Consider the following 15,274-nt stretch of genomic DNA (forward strand, 5'->3'; position numbering starts at 1 on the left):
ATCTGCAATTAGTGCAGAAAGCAGTAACAACCAGCAATAATAAATGCACCAAATACTTGGAGACAGTCAATGTGTACAAATGCGACGACTCAATAATATTAAGAATGAATAGCTACAGAAATTATTAAGCACAATTATTTGTGTGCATTTTTCTATGTAAAGAGATTGGTGTTGTCCCTAAAATGAGTACATTTGGTTAAAAAAGATTTATATTTAGATAAATGGGTGTGTTGTGAGTTCTTGCTTCCACTTGAACAGTTTGGTTCTTTCCTTTTTTTCAGATTTCATATGGTTCATTTCAACGAACCGCAGATAATCAAATCAAATTCTCTTCCTTTTACCGCATAGTCCCCAATGAAGAACTTCAGTATCAGGGAATTATCCAGTTACTTTTGTATTTTGGATGGAAATGGGTTGGACTCATAACCACAGATAATGAAGCTGGAGAACGTTTCTTGCAGACTATTGAGCCAATGCTTTTCAAGAATCAGATCTGTTCAGCATTCACGGAAACTATTGAGTACCATCAGCGTTTCAGCAGTAACATCCTTGATATGATGGATGATATGAAGCGTAGATCAAAGCTAGTCACACGAGCTTTCATAATGAGCAAAGCCACTGCTGTTATTATATATGGAGAAAGTCAGTCTATTTCATGGCTGTCACGTGCTGCAATGACAATCAAGATAAATCTGCTAATATATCATGAATTTAGTAAGTTACCTGAAGGAAAAGTATGGATTGCAACATCTCAAATCGATTTCATATTAGATATGTTTCAAAAAGATTTAGGCTTTAACTTACAAATGTTCCATGGTGCTCTCTCCTTTGCTATCCACTCCAAGGAGACTCACAGCTTCCAAGGTTTTCTTCAGCAAGTAAACCCTTATTGGGCAGATGGAGATGGTTTTATCAACGATTTATGGGAACAAGCATTTCGTTGTTCAGTTTCAAACTCCACTGTGTCAAAATACGTAGATGGCACATGTACCGGAGAGGAGAAGCTGGAAAGCCTTCCTGCGCCAGTTTTTGAAATGAGCATGACTGGCCACAGCTACAGTATCTATAATGCTGTCTATGCTTTGGCACATGCCTTACAGTTCATGTATTTGGTTGGAGCTGACCACAAAGGAGCAGAGAGTGGAGAAAGACTCTCTCATCAGAATCTGGAACCTTGGCAGGTAGGGTTTCCTGTTACAAAGTGTTCAGTTTACAGAGTGTTCACTGTTGTGCACTGCCTTGATTATATTATGTGAATTGGCAATTTACTATCAGTAAAGAAATAAAAGAATAGACCTTGAGAACTAAAATTAAACCTTGTTGTGGTATCCAAATGGGTATTAGAAAATGAATAAAAATAATTTAAATTACATATGTTTTCATAAGCAAGAAAATAACAGCAACTACTTGAAGAACTTCTTGTTTTTTGGTTGTTTAGTCGTGTCCGACTCTTCGTGACCCCATGGGCCAGAGCACGCCAGGCACTCCTGCCTTCCACTGCCTCTCGCAGCTTGGTCAAACTCATGTTAGTAGCTTCGAGAACACTGTCCCACCATCTCGTCCTCTGTCATCCCCTTCTCCTTGTGCCCTCAATCTTTCCCAACATCAGGGTCTTTTTCCAGGGCGTCTTCTCTTCTCATGAGGTGGCTAAAATATTGGAGCCTTAGCTTCAGGATCTGTCCTTCCAGTGAGCACTCAGGGCTGATTTCCTGAAGAATGGGTAGGTTTGATCTTTTTGCAGTCCATGGGACTCTCAAGAGTCTCCTCCAGCACTATAATTCAAAAGTATCAATTCTTCAGCGATCAGCCTTCTTTATGGTTCAGCTCTCGCTTCCATACATCACTACTGGGAAAACCATAGCTTTATACGGACGTTTGTCAGCAAGGTGATGTCTCTGCTTTTTAAGATGCTCTCAACTAAGAGCTGCAATTTATACAGTTAGAACTAAGGGTCGTCCTAAATATCAAGTGGCAATTAAACTGACAATTGTTATACGATAGGGGCAGTGGGCAGTAACATTAATCTGAACCAGGTTTTGGTTGGGGACACGGATTTTGTTAAGAAACTTGTGGCTTAAGTGTGCCTGTCTGTTTTTCCTCTTACCTACTGTTAACAGCACAAATTGGCCAAGTCGAGTGCACGTCAAACTGTCTGAAATGACCTGTAGTTTCTCAAAACCAGGTGCAGTGTCCATGGAAATTTCTGGTTTCCACGGTAACTCCAGCACACAGAGCCAGGCTATTTGACTATGGGGGTTGGGGGGTCATGCTACAGTGAACTAGTAAAATGCAGGGATTCCAGGAGGCAAAGAAAATGAAAGTCAAGCACATCCTCCAGTTGGCTGCCTTGTGATATTAAACTCAGGTAAAGAAGAAAATATGCAATCTCCCCAACACACAAATGTCTGCCTTAACCACCCAAGCCTTGCAAACCTTTAACCAGCCTATCTGCTGCCATCACCCTCAAAAGCAAAAGCAGGAGTTACCATTTTTGAAAGAGTAACCTTGTTCCCAATATACAACATACCACAAAAAAACCACAGAGGGAGGTGGGGGGAAGGTCTGAGTGACAGTGATGGATAAGAAAACAAGCACTTCTGCTCAGTTCTGCTTAACTGCTTGCAGTCTCTTTTGCAGCTCATAAGCAGAAGTTCATGAACAGGACTTGGAAACAGGGGCATTAAGCAGTGACGTTTAAGGAGAAGGCCTGGAGTCCTATCTCTTGGTGTATGTAGAACCAAGGAAACATAGGTAGAGATGGAGCTGCTGCAGTAACCTGTATCACAGAATTTATCTGCACCTCCGACTGCAGTATTCTGGATATGTCTGGGAAATTCTTAACAACCCAACCTTTAGGGGTGCAATTACTCCATTCAGGACTAGGGAGTCCCACACACACCTGTCCATCCCCTGCCTTTATAGACCTTGTGGTTCTCTTTTCATCTAGGTCCACTCATTCTTGCAGAAGATCTCATTCAATAATAGTGCTGGTGATGAAATCATATTAAATGAATACGGAGAGTTAGCAGCTGGCTTTGATATTACAAACTTGGTCACTTTCCGAAATGGATCATATGTCAGGGTCAAAGTGGGGAGCCTGGATCCTCAGGCCCCTCCTGGCAAGGAGCTCACCATTAATGCAGACAGAATCAAGTGGCACAGTGGCTTCACTCAGGTGAGAAAATAACTGCACTGGCTCTCAAATGGCAACATTCATAGTTATCCAATAAGATGGGGTGTGAGGGGGGGAAGGAAGCAGTTCTTCACTTAATACATAATTAAATTTGTATTTCACTGGAAGAAAAGGGAAAGGTTTTTTTTCCAAAGGACGTGTCACCTGTGTTAATATGAATTATACATTTCACATTATTTATTAATAGATCACCTTAATTTACCCCCAAACATTTTCTTATCTTATATCCTATATGAGGAACCACCACTTTCATTATGTAATACCTACTGCCGTCCTGGTTATGGGAAGAGAAAGAAGGAGGGGGAGAAGTTTTGCTGTTTTGATTGTGATCCGTGTCCACATGAGATGTTCTCAAATGAGAAGGGTGAGAGATGCCGTGTTAGCATAAACCAAACTATACAATTTATTTTAGTAAATTCTGGGCGGTTTTGTTGCCTTTAAATTTCTGGAAGAGAGAATGCTTATATTATGGCTTGATATATTATTGGGGGTTGGGGGTGTGGAGGGATCTGGAAATAATACATACTTCCGCCCTTCTTGGAAAAGTGAAGATGTGATATCAAAATCTTTTCTAAAAATTTACAGCCCTGTGTCTCTTAACCCCTTACTGACTGGCAATTATGCACAATTATGTATGGTTTCAAAAAATCTCCCGCTCTTTTGATAATAAAATCCTTTAACATAATCATGGTTCTTTCATTTTTCTTGTACATTGTATTTACAGAGATGGAAATATGTGTCAGGTGCCCTGCAGGTCAGTATCCAAATGAAGACCAGGATCAATGCATTTCAAAGAGACCAAATTTCCTGGGCTTTGATGAAATTTTGGCCATTGTATCAACTTTCTCTGTACTTTTATTCTCTCTGATCACAATTCTTGTGCTTGGCATCTTCATTAAGTACAGGGACACTGCCATAGTCAAAGCCAACAATAGAAGCCTCACTTACATTCTCCTTGTGTCCCTTCTCTTGTGTTTCCTCTGCACTTTGATGTTCATTGGAAAACCTAAGCAGGCAACCTGCCCACTCCGACAAACAAGTTTTGGCATCATCTTCTCTGTGGCCCTCTCCAGTATCTTGGCCAAAACTATATCGGTGGTTTTGGCATTCATGGCTACCAAGCCAGATTCCAAAATCAGGAAGTGGGTGGGCAAAAAACTGGCTTACTCCATCGTCTTTTCCTGCTCCATTGTTCAAGTAGGAATCTGTGTCTTCTGGCTGGCAACCTCAGCCCCATTCCCAGATGTGGACATGCACTCAATGACGGAAGAAATCATATTTCTTTGTAATGAAGGGTCAGTCCTCATATTCTACTGTGTTTTAGGCTACATGGGCTTCCTGGCCACTTTCAGCTTCACTGTGGCCTTCTTAGCCCGGAAGTTGCCTGACAGCTTCAATGAAGCCAAGTTCATCACCTTCAGCATGCTGGTCTTCTGCAGTGTTTGGTTCTCCTTTATTCCCACATACCTGAGCACCAGAGGAAAATACATGGTGGCTGTGGAGATCTTCTCCATCTTGGCTTCCAGTGCTGGGCTGCTGGGTTGCATCTTTTCCCCTAAATGCTACGTTATTGTGGTGAGGCCTGAGCTGAATAACAGAGAGCAGCTGATACGGAGAAAGATGTAATGACAGAATAGTTTGTAATTTCTCATCAAATCACAGAACTGTAGAATTCCGCCCTCAATGGTCATCTAGTCCAATCCCTGCAATGTAGGAATCTCAACTAAACTATCCATGACAGATGGCCATCCTACCTCCCGAGGGAGTCCATTTTTTTGGGATTTAGGCTATTTAGACTTGTTGGCATTGTCATTTTACCAAGGTTTTCCTAGAAATGAAATTTGCTGAAAAGATTTAAATAACAGAAGTGAATGCCTTATCATTTCTTTTATTGATATGTAGCATAGTAATATATGAGGTGTAAATGAATTGACACTGTGTGTATGAATGAAACTGTGGGTGATATCCAACATTGTGTGAATGAATGTCTACATGTCCCCTTCCTCTTATTCGGTTGCAGCCACAGGTGTGCTCCCCCCCCCCCCGTATCTTCCCAAGAGCTCCTGAAACTCTCCTGATCAGAGGTGGGAGTTCTTAGGCAAGCATCAGGAGAATGTAAAAGCCTGATGCGACCTGACTCTCCTCTGTGCCAGACATCCCACCCCACAGGATTGATGCTTCTTCCCATCTACATAGCTCACTACTATGCTCTAATTCAGCCTTTCTCAACCTTGGGTCCCCAGATGTTTTTGGCCTACAACTCCCATCATCCCTGACCACTGGTCCTGTGAGAACCTTGAAAAGAACATACCAGTGAGCTAAGACCCTTCACTTCTATACATATGGAAGTCTTTTCTACTCATGGATGGACACAAACAGAGAGCACCCTATTGTCAGGGAAGAGCCAGAATGCACAGTTTCATCAGTAGCAGGGGAGGGTTCTGAGCAGGAACTGGCAGAAGAGGAAGACAGGGAACTGAAGCACGAAGCAGAGCAGGGGGGTGGGGCTAGTCAGAAGGAGCAGGGGGTCAGGGATGGTTAAGAGCCCTACAAGCCACCAGAGCCAGTAGGAGGAAGTTCAGTGTCAGAAAATGGGGGAGGGGCTTCCACACCAGCACAGGCAAGGAGGGAAATATGAGATGGATTTATATCTTGAGTAACAGAACAACAAGAATATGTTATTTTTAGGCTTATATTTTATACTTTGTGTAATGTTAGAAACGAATGGACAGTACAGAGAATGGAGATATAATGTCTTATTGAGTGATATGGGAAGTCACAGGAAAAAAACCAGAAAAATAAGAATGGTTAACACATGGTGTTCTTAAAATGTATTATGTGAAAACCTAATGAAAAAAATGAAAATGAAACTTTTAGTAAAGCATATTGAATTCTAGTTTAATTTTGCCTGAGACCTTGTTATTCATCCTGTGCCGAATTGCACTAGCAACCAAACCAGTGCCTACAGTTGGCTGTGCCAGTCCAGAAGCTACAGAAGTTAAAGGCAGTTGAGCGGAGCCAGTCTGGCAATAAATACATTCACTTTTTGTTCAGGAAAGTACCCAAGTATGATGAGAATCCAGCAATAAGGACCCAGATTGTTTGTCCACTGACACTCTCAAGGTGCCTTTTACGACATCAAAGAAGCCCATAAAGAAATTGCACTGTGTTAATCACCAATCCAACCATGTCCTTTAAATATACTGAATCATTTAAGAAATGGATGTAAATGGGTGGATGATGGGAGCTGCAGTTTAGCAAGACCTGGAGCACATTGTGTTCACTATTACTGATGGGACCACCCATCAGTAGGGAGTGCACTGCCAGAGAGGTTCCCATGCATACCAGATTGCCTCAGACAATAAAAATGTATTGTTTCTAAAGTGGCTAGGTGTCATGGTTTACTTCATTTCCCAGGGTCCCTACGTGCTGGAACAGTTCCAGCTCTGTTCCCAAGATCCAGTTAGTGGGGTGGTAAAAGTGTCCCAACAAAGTTACATACATGAGAGAATACAGAAGCCCCAGTAGTAGCAAATTAGCAAATTGGGGGAAGCTAGGGCTGATTGATCTCTAAAAAATACTGTATTTTGATAGAGGGTTTTTTAGGGAAATGGCTGATGCCTGTCTATCAATGGTTTCATAACTATGGATGTATTGTATCAGCAAGAAGGTTGGACTAGATGATTCTGGAGAACCTTCCTAATCTATAATAATAATAATAATAATAATAATTTATTATTTATACCCCGCCCATCTGGCTGGGCCTCCCCAGCCACTCTGGGCGGCTTCCATAAAAACCAAAAATACAATAAAATATCACACGTTAAAAACTTCCCTGAACAGGGCTGCCTTAAGATGTCTCCTGAATGTCAGATAGTTGTTTATCACTTTGACATCTGCTGGAAGGGCGTTCCACAGGGCGGGCGCCACTACCGAGAAGGCCCTCTGCCTGGTTCCCTGTAGCTTTGCTTCTCGTAATGAGGGAACCGCCAGAAAGCCCTCGGCGCTGGACCTCAGCGTCCGGGCAGAATGATGGGGGTGGAGACGCTCCTTCAGGTATACTGGACCGAGGCCGTTTAGGGCTTTAAAGGTCAGCACCAACACTTTGAATTGTGCTCGGAAACGTACTGGGAGCCAATGCAGGTCTTTCAAGACCGGTGTTATATGGTCTCGGCGGCCGCTCCCAGTCACCAGTCTAGCTGCCGCATTCTGGATTAGTTGTAGTTTCCGAGTCACCTTCAAAGGTAGCCCCACGTAGAGTGCATTGCAGTAGTCCAAGCGGGAGATAACCAGAGCATGCACCACTCTGGCGAGACAGTCCGCAGGCAGATAGGGTCTCAGCCTACGTACCAGATGGAGCTGGTAAACAGCTGCCCTGGACACAGATTTGACCTGTGCCTCCATGGACAGCTGTGAGTCCAAAATGACTCCCAGGCTGCGCACCTGGTCCTTCAGGGGCACAGTTACCCCATTCAGGACCAGGGAATCCTCCACACCTGCCCGCCTCCTGTCCCCCAAAAACAGTACTTCTGTCTTGTCAGGATTCAACCTCAATCTGTTAGCCGCCATCCATCCTCCAACCGCCTCCAGACACTCACACAGGACCTTCACCGCCTTCACTGGTTCTGATTTAAAAGAGAGGTAGAGCTGGGTATCATCCACATACTGATGAACACCCAGCCCAAACCTCCTGATGATCTCTCCCAGCGGCCGCATGTAGATGTTGAAAAGCATGGGGGAGAGGACAGAACCCTGAGGCACCCCACAAGTGAGAGCCCAGGGGTCTGAACACTCATCCCCCACCACCACTTTCTGAACACGGCCCAGGAGGAAGGAGCGGAACCACTGTATGACAGTGCCCCCAGCTCCCAGCCCCTCAAGACGGTCCAGAAGGATGCTATGGTCGATGGTATCGAACGCCGCTGAGAGATCCAGCAGAACTAGGAAACAGCTCTCACCTTTGTCCCTAGCCCGCCGGAGATCATCAACCAGTGCGACCAAGGCAGTTTCAGTCCCATGATGAGGCCTGAATCCCGACTGGAAGGGATCCAAATGGTCCGCTTCTTCCAGGCGTGCCTGGAGTTGTTCGGCAACCGCTCGCTCAATCACCTTGCCCAGGAATGGAAGATTTGAGACTGGGCGATAGTTGGCCATCGTGGCCGCATCTAAAGATGGTTTTTTAAGAAGCGGTTTAATAACCGCCTCTTTCAGCGGGTCTGGGAAGGCTCCCTCACGGAGGGAAGCATTCACCACCCCACGAAGCCCATCGCCCAGTCCTTCCCGGCTAGCTTTTATAAGCCAGGATGGGCAAGGATCCAGGAGACAGGTGGTTGGTTTCACTCGTCCAAGCAGCCTGTCCACATCCTCGGAGGTAACAGATTGGAATTGATCCCACTCAACTTGACTAGACAGAACTCTAGCACTCTCCCGCCCCGGCCCTGCTCCCACGGTGGAGTCTACTTCTTCCCGAATCTGAGCGATTTTATCTGCAAAAAACTTTGCAAAATCATTGCAGGAGAACATGTGGCCCGTACTGGGCCCCGATGTTGCAGGTGGTTCCGCTAAATTGTGAACCACCTGAAAAAGTCTCCTGCTGCTGTTTTCTGCAGATGCAATAGAGGCGGTGAAGAAATTCTTCTTCGCCGTCGCTATCGCCACTTGGTAGGCTCGACGTTGAGCTCTAGCCTGTGTCCGGTCAGATTCGGAATGAGTTATCCGCCACCGGCGCTCTAGCCGTCTCAACGATTGTTTCATTGCCCTCAGATCCGTGGAAAACCACGGGGCTGTCCGGGCTCCATGCAATCGGAGAGGGCGCTTCGGAGCCAAACAGTCAATAGCCCTGGTTAACTCCACATTCCAGCGGGCCACCAGGGAATCAGCTGAAAGGCCATCAACATGGGATAAAGTATCCCCTACCACTCTCTGGAAACCATTTGGATCCATTAAGTGGCGGGGGCGGACCATCCGAATTGGTCCCACCTCCCTGCAGAGGGGAAGGGTCGCGGAGAAGTCCAGTTGCACCAGGAAGTGATCTGACCATGGCACTTCTTTCGTTTCGCTTTTACTTAGTGTCAGATCACCAACATCCATAGAGGTAAACACCAGGTCCAAGGCATGTCCACGGCTGTGGGTTGGGCCAGACTTATTCAGGGACAGCCCCATGGAGGCCATGCTTTCCACGAAGTCCCGAGCGGCCCCTTGTAAGGTCGTGTCGGCATGGATGTTAAAATCCCCTAGGACAACCAAGCTAGGTGTCTCCAGGAGAACATCCGCCACGACCTGAAGCAGCTCGGGCAGGGAATCCTTGGTGCAGCGGGGAGGTCGGTACACCAAAAGGAATCCTGTACTGCCCCTATTGCCCAACTTCCAGAACATGCACTCAGAAAACTGGGTCTTCCCAATAGGACGCCTGGTGCAAACTAATGACTTCCTAAAAATCACTGCAACCCCCCCTCCCCGCCCATGTGACCTGGGTTGCTGTGCGTAAGAGAAACCTGGTGGACAAGCAGCGGCAAGGACAGGCCCATCTGCTTCATCCAACCAAGTCTCTGTCACACATGCCAGGTCAAGTCCTCCATCCACGATCAAGTCATGGATGGCAGTGGTCTTATGAATCATTGACCTGGCATTGCACAGCAGCACCTTCAGGTCATGTGGGTATCCCTTGCTGATTCTAGTATCCATCCGGTCAGGACCAGACCCGGAGGCAGGGATAGTCCTCAGACAACGACTAAACCTGCCTCCTCTGTAATGACATGGTCTGGTCTTAGCGTAACTCCTCCTCCTACCCGTGATCACTGAGATCGGTTGTCCCAGTGCATCCCCCCCTGTGGAACATGCCCCAGCCATTTTGTGGGCTAGGGCCCACTCCCCGGCAGCCCTGACCCCTCCCCCTAAAAACAAAATGACACCTTAAACAAACAAACAAAACCAATAAACCAATACAAACAAAAAAATGTAAAAATTACAAAAACATCAAATTAATAATAATAATAAAAATTCCCCAAGCCCAACCAAACATCAATCCCACCCCCACCCCCCACATACAAAAAATCCAGAGAAAATTTTTTAAAAACATTTTAAAAACACTCTGTGCCTCTCCGGCAGTAACAACTGTCCTAGTGAGGCCTGTCAGGCCCCGCCCTGGGCCAGGTGGTAAGTGGCAGGGAGGAGCAGGGCCCTCAAGCACTCACTCAGGGGAGTCCTCCTGGGCAGCAGGCAGCAAGCAGCAGGCAGTCCTTATGAGGCCCCAGGCCCCGCCCCAGGCCAGATGGTAAGTGGCAAGAGCAGGGCCCTCAGGCACTCACTCAGGGAGTCCTCCTGGGCAGCAGGCCGCAAGCAGCACGCAGTCCTTATGAGGCCCCAGGCCCTGCCCCAGGCCAGATGGTAAGTGGCAAGAGCAGGGCCCTCAGGCACTCACTCAGGGAGTCTTCCTGGGCAGCAGGCCGCAAGCAGCACACAGTCCTTATGAGGCCCCAGGCCCCGCCCCAAGCCAGATGGTAAGTGGCAAGAGCAGGGCCCACAAGCACTCACTCAGGGAGTCTTCCTGGGCAGCAGGCCGCAAGCAGCACGCAGTCCTTATGAGGCCCCAGGCCCCGCCCCAGGCCAGATGGTAAGTGGCAAGAGCAGGGCCCACAAGCACTCACTCAGGGAGTCTTCCTGGGCAGCAGGCCGCAAGCAGCACGCAGTCCTTATGAGGCCCCAGGCCCCGCCCCAGGCCAGATGGTAAGTGGCAAGAGCAGGGCCCTCAGGCACTCACTCAGGGAGTCTTCCTGGGCAGCAGGCCGCAAGCAGCACGCAGTCCTTATGAGGCCCCAGGCCCCGCCCCAAGCCAGATGGTAAGTGGCAAGAGCAGGGCCCACAAGCACTCACTCAGGGAGTCTTCCTGGGCAGCAGGCCGCAAGCAGCACGCAGTCCTTATGAGGCCCCAGGCCCCGCCCCAGGCCAGATGGTAAGTGGCAAGAGCAGGGCCCTCAGGCACTCACTCAGGGAGTCTTCCTGGGCAGCAGGCCGCAAGCAGCACGCAGTCCTTATGAGGCCCCAGGCCCCGCCCCAAGCCAGATGGTAAGTGGCAAGAGCAGGGCCCACAAGCACTCACTCAGGGAGTCTTCCTGGGCAGCAGGCCGCAAGCAGCACGCAGTCCTTATGAGGCCCCAGGCCCCGCCCCAGGCCAGATGGTAAGTGGCAAGAGCAGGGCCCTCAGGCACTCACTCAGGGAGTCTTCCTGGGCAGCAGGCCGCAAGCAGCACGCAGTCCTTATGAGGCCCCAGGCCCCGCCCCAAGCCAGATGGTAAGTGGCAAGAGCAGGGCCCACAAGCACTCACTCAGGGAGTCCTCCTGGGCAGCAGGCAGCAAGCAGCACGCAGTCCTTATGAGGCCCCAGGCCCCGCCCCAGGCCAGATGGTAAGTGGCAAGAGCAGGGCCCTCAGGCACTCACTCAGGGAGTCTTCCTGGGCAGCAGGCCGCAAGCAGCACACAGTCCTTATGAGGCCCCAGGCCCTGCCCCAAGCCAGATGGTAAGTGGCAAGAGCAGGGCCCACAAGCACTCACTCAGGGAGTCTTCCTGGGCAGCAGGCCGCAAGCAGCACGCAGTCCTTATGAGGCCCCAGGCCCTGCCCCAGGCCAGATGGTAAGTGGCAAGAGCAGGGCCCTCAGGCACTCACTCAGGGAGTCTTCCTGGGCAGCAGGCCGCAAGCAGCACACAGTCCTTATGAGGCCCCAGGCCCCGCCCCAAGCCAGATGGTAAGTGGCAAGAGCAGGGCCCACAAGCACTCACTCAGGGAGTCTTCCTCACTGAGGTGATAAATATGTTTACTTGGCAGTTCTGGATGCACCATGGAGTCCTTTAAAAATTGCAAAAAGTGATGGTCTTCCCTGTAATTATTAAAATTACAATAATTAATTCACCTAGCCAAAGCTCTGAAAGGCAGAATGCGGGGTGGGGGGAGACTCAACAAGAAAGTCCGAAATATTTACAGTATCCCAGTCTTCCATAGGCAGTTAGAATAATGCAGGTTAGAGAGGCCAGGCTCTGTGACTATATAGGGCAAGTTTTAAACCACTTCATCTTATTTACCATTCAAGGCAGGTCTTTGCAACAGTGTTTAATGATAAGATGCATGCATGTCCCTTTAAGCACTGAACTGGCAGTCTGCTGCCTCCAAATCCATGCTGTTCAAATCAGGCTGATGATGATAATGATGATGATATTGTAGAGAGGCAAAGAAGAGTCCATGTGTAGAACCTTGCTGCTGCTGCTTCTCTGGCTCTCCCCCAACATGGTGTGCCAAGTGCATAGTGCTAATTTTACTACAACTAATCCTGTACCTATTCCACATGAGTGGTATGAGCCAGGTGACCCTGTCATTGGTGGGATTGCATCTCATATCCGCTACATCCTCCCCAATTTTTTATTTAATATACACCCCTCTGAAGTCTTGATTGACAGACCAATGTAAGTAAACAGCCCTTAATATTATTTCATTCATGCTTTACATTCTAATACTTGACTGAAATATACCGTATTTTTTGCACCATAACACTCACTTTTTTCCTCCTAGAAAGTAAGGGGAAATGTCTGTGCGTGTTATGGAGGAAATGCCTACGGGTGGCATGCCTACGGATTTTCCTCCTCTAAAAACTACGTGCGTGTTATGGTCGGGTGCGTGTTATAGAGCGAAAAATACGGTACTTTGCTTTGAATGAATAGTTTTAGAACTGCATTGATTTGACAGCCTTGAAAGATTTGATAGAGTGTATGAGAAACATCTGAGCATACAAGTCACATCTACACTCTCACTTGGACATTAGGAATCCTTAAGATTTAGTGATTCAATTCTGCAAAGAGAGAATTGAGTAAGAGAAGGAGAAGGCGGGTGGCATAAAAACCGAAGAAGTGAAGCAGTCGAGTTTGTTGATGTGACCAAATTGTTCAGATTGATTATAACAAAAATGGATTGCAAAGAGCTCCAAATGTATCTTTCCAAACTGGACGTACGAGCAGTAAAATGACAACTGAAATTCAATGAGTGAAGTGATTTGAATTTGGGCAAAAAAAAGTAAGTCTTAATTTCACTTATAAATCTATGGCATTTGAATTGGTGCTGACTGACCAGGAATAAGCTCCTGGGATAGCTCATTCATGCACCATTACTGATGCCAGAGAAATGGTAACTTGGTCAGATGACAGATACCCATTCACTACTCATAAAAGCTCTGCCACAATGTAAGCATTCTTCGCCGCCGCCATGTGGTTGGTGAGCTAATGTTACCTCACACGTTTGATGGACCTGTTTCAGACAGACATTTACACCACCTGCATTCTAGTTGCATAGCAGACTAACACTAGGGAAATACAGCTTCCAATCTCCATTCTCTGGGTCAACTCCAGCCAAGGGAATGTTGTGAGGATTCAAGGGGAGCAAAGAGAATAGAGAAAGCCAGCCTATGTTTCATTGCTGAAAGGTGGTGAAAAATGTGAAAAATAAACTGGTCATGTCTATGGCTCATAGGAAAGAATATAGTCCTTATAGTTTTTCTATATCCCAAAAGTCTCAGATCTAGATTTTGTGCACTATTTACTTTCCTCACGTAATAATGCCACTTTATTCACAGCGTGTTATCAAAGTTCTTCCAGCACATCCTTGCCCTGGTGTTTGCGATTGATGAGATCAATGAGAATCCCAAGGTCTTGCCCAATGTCACGCTTGGGTTCCACATCTATGACAGCTACTATGATGCTAAGATGACCTACCGCACCACTCTGGATCTGCTGTTTAACTCATATACGTTTGTCCCCAACTACAAATGTGGCTACCAGGAAAATGTAATAGGAGTCATTGGGGGACTGAGCTCTGAGGTCACCTCGTGTATGGCAGACATCTTGGGTCTTTACAAAATTCCACAGGTGGGAATATTATGGTTATCAAAAAATTGTGATTTCACACCATAATTTACTCTCCAGCTCTCTTTCTAGCAGGAGTATATTGATTCATAAATTTGGAGTGTTATAACAGGGACAAGTGAAGGGGACTGAAATGTGTGGGTTTCTTGCTGTTATAGCATTGGGTCTCAAACAATGTGCATGACAGGGGCAAGGTTACAAAGGACATGTGCTTAATACATGTAATGGAAATTGCTTCAAAGGTGCCAGGTTGGGAAATGGGATATCCAGATGGGAACATATAACATCCTTGGAACATATTATCAGTGGATCATGTAAGATCCGGACATGTTAACTAGGAATGCTTTCCATAAGAATTGGGAAATTCTTTTTCTGGGGAACTATGCTGTTTCTGCAAAATGTTCACATTCAACGGCTAATTGAAAACCATGTTTTCTAGTTACTGTTCTGTCATTCGGCATTTGGGAGACACTTCTAGCAGTGCCAGTATTATATGGTGTTCTGTATTGTTTAATTTCATTTTAGTTCTTTTGTTTTTTGCTGGATGTGATTGTTGCATGGCAAGTCCCCTCCCCCATGTGAAATGAAGACACTGGACACATTATATAAGGTTAATGGGCATAAAAAGGCCACAACTTTATTGATTACAGAATTGAAAGGTATTGGCCTTAGGCATTGGCTCCTATCGACTACCCAGCATGGAGACCGGGAAGGGTTATCCACAAGCCGTGGGAGTCCTGTTGAAGTACGCCAACTAGGATCCCACGGGTGTCACCGCTCGGGGGCGTGCCGGAGGCCCTTATCTCCCTAGATTTCGGAAAAGGCAACGCCCCCCGGAGTCCTCTACCGGACTACCCTTTCCTTGGGGGAAGGTGATGGCGCTTCCTTCCCCCCCATTCATTTGCATAACAATGAACCCCTGCCAATGCCTAACCGCCAATACCGTGGAAGTTGTGACGTTTGCTACGAGGTAGGCGAAAAAACCAAAAGGCTGACAGTGCGCCAAATTGGAAAAAATTCCTACCAGGCCCCTTGCGGCGACCAACCGGAGTCCATAGCAAGGTCATAGCTAGCTAAGCCTAAGGGTGGGTGGGATGGGAAAACCACTCAGCTGGCAAGGGGAAAGAGGGCGGTCCCCGGGCGTACCTGGCCTTAAGTATGCTAGGGCACGCCTCCCC

Source organism: Podarcis bocagei, assembly GCF_964188305.1.
Source record: "Podarcis bocagei genome assembly, chromosome: 13".
Classification (NCBI taxonomy): Eukaryota; Metazoa; Chordata; class Lepidosauria; order Squamata; family Lacertidae; genus Podarcis; species Podarcis bocagei.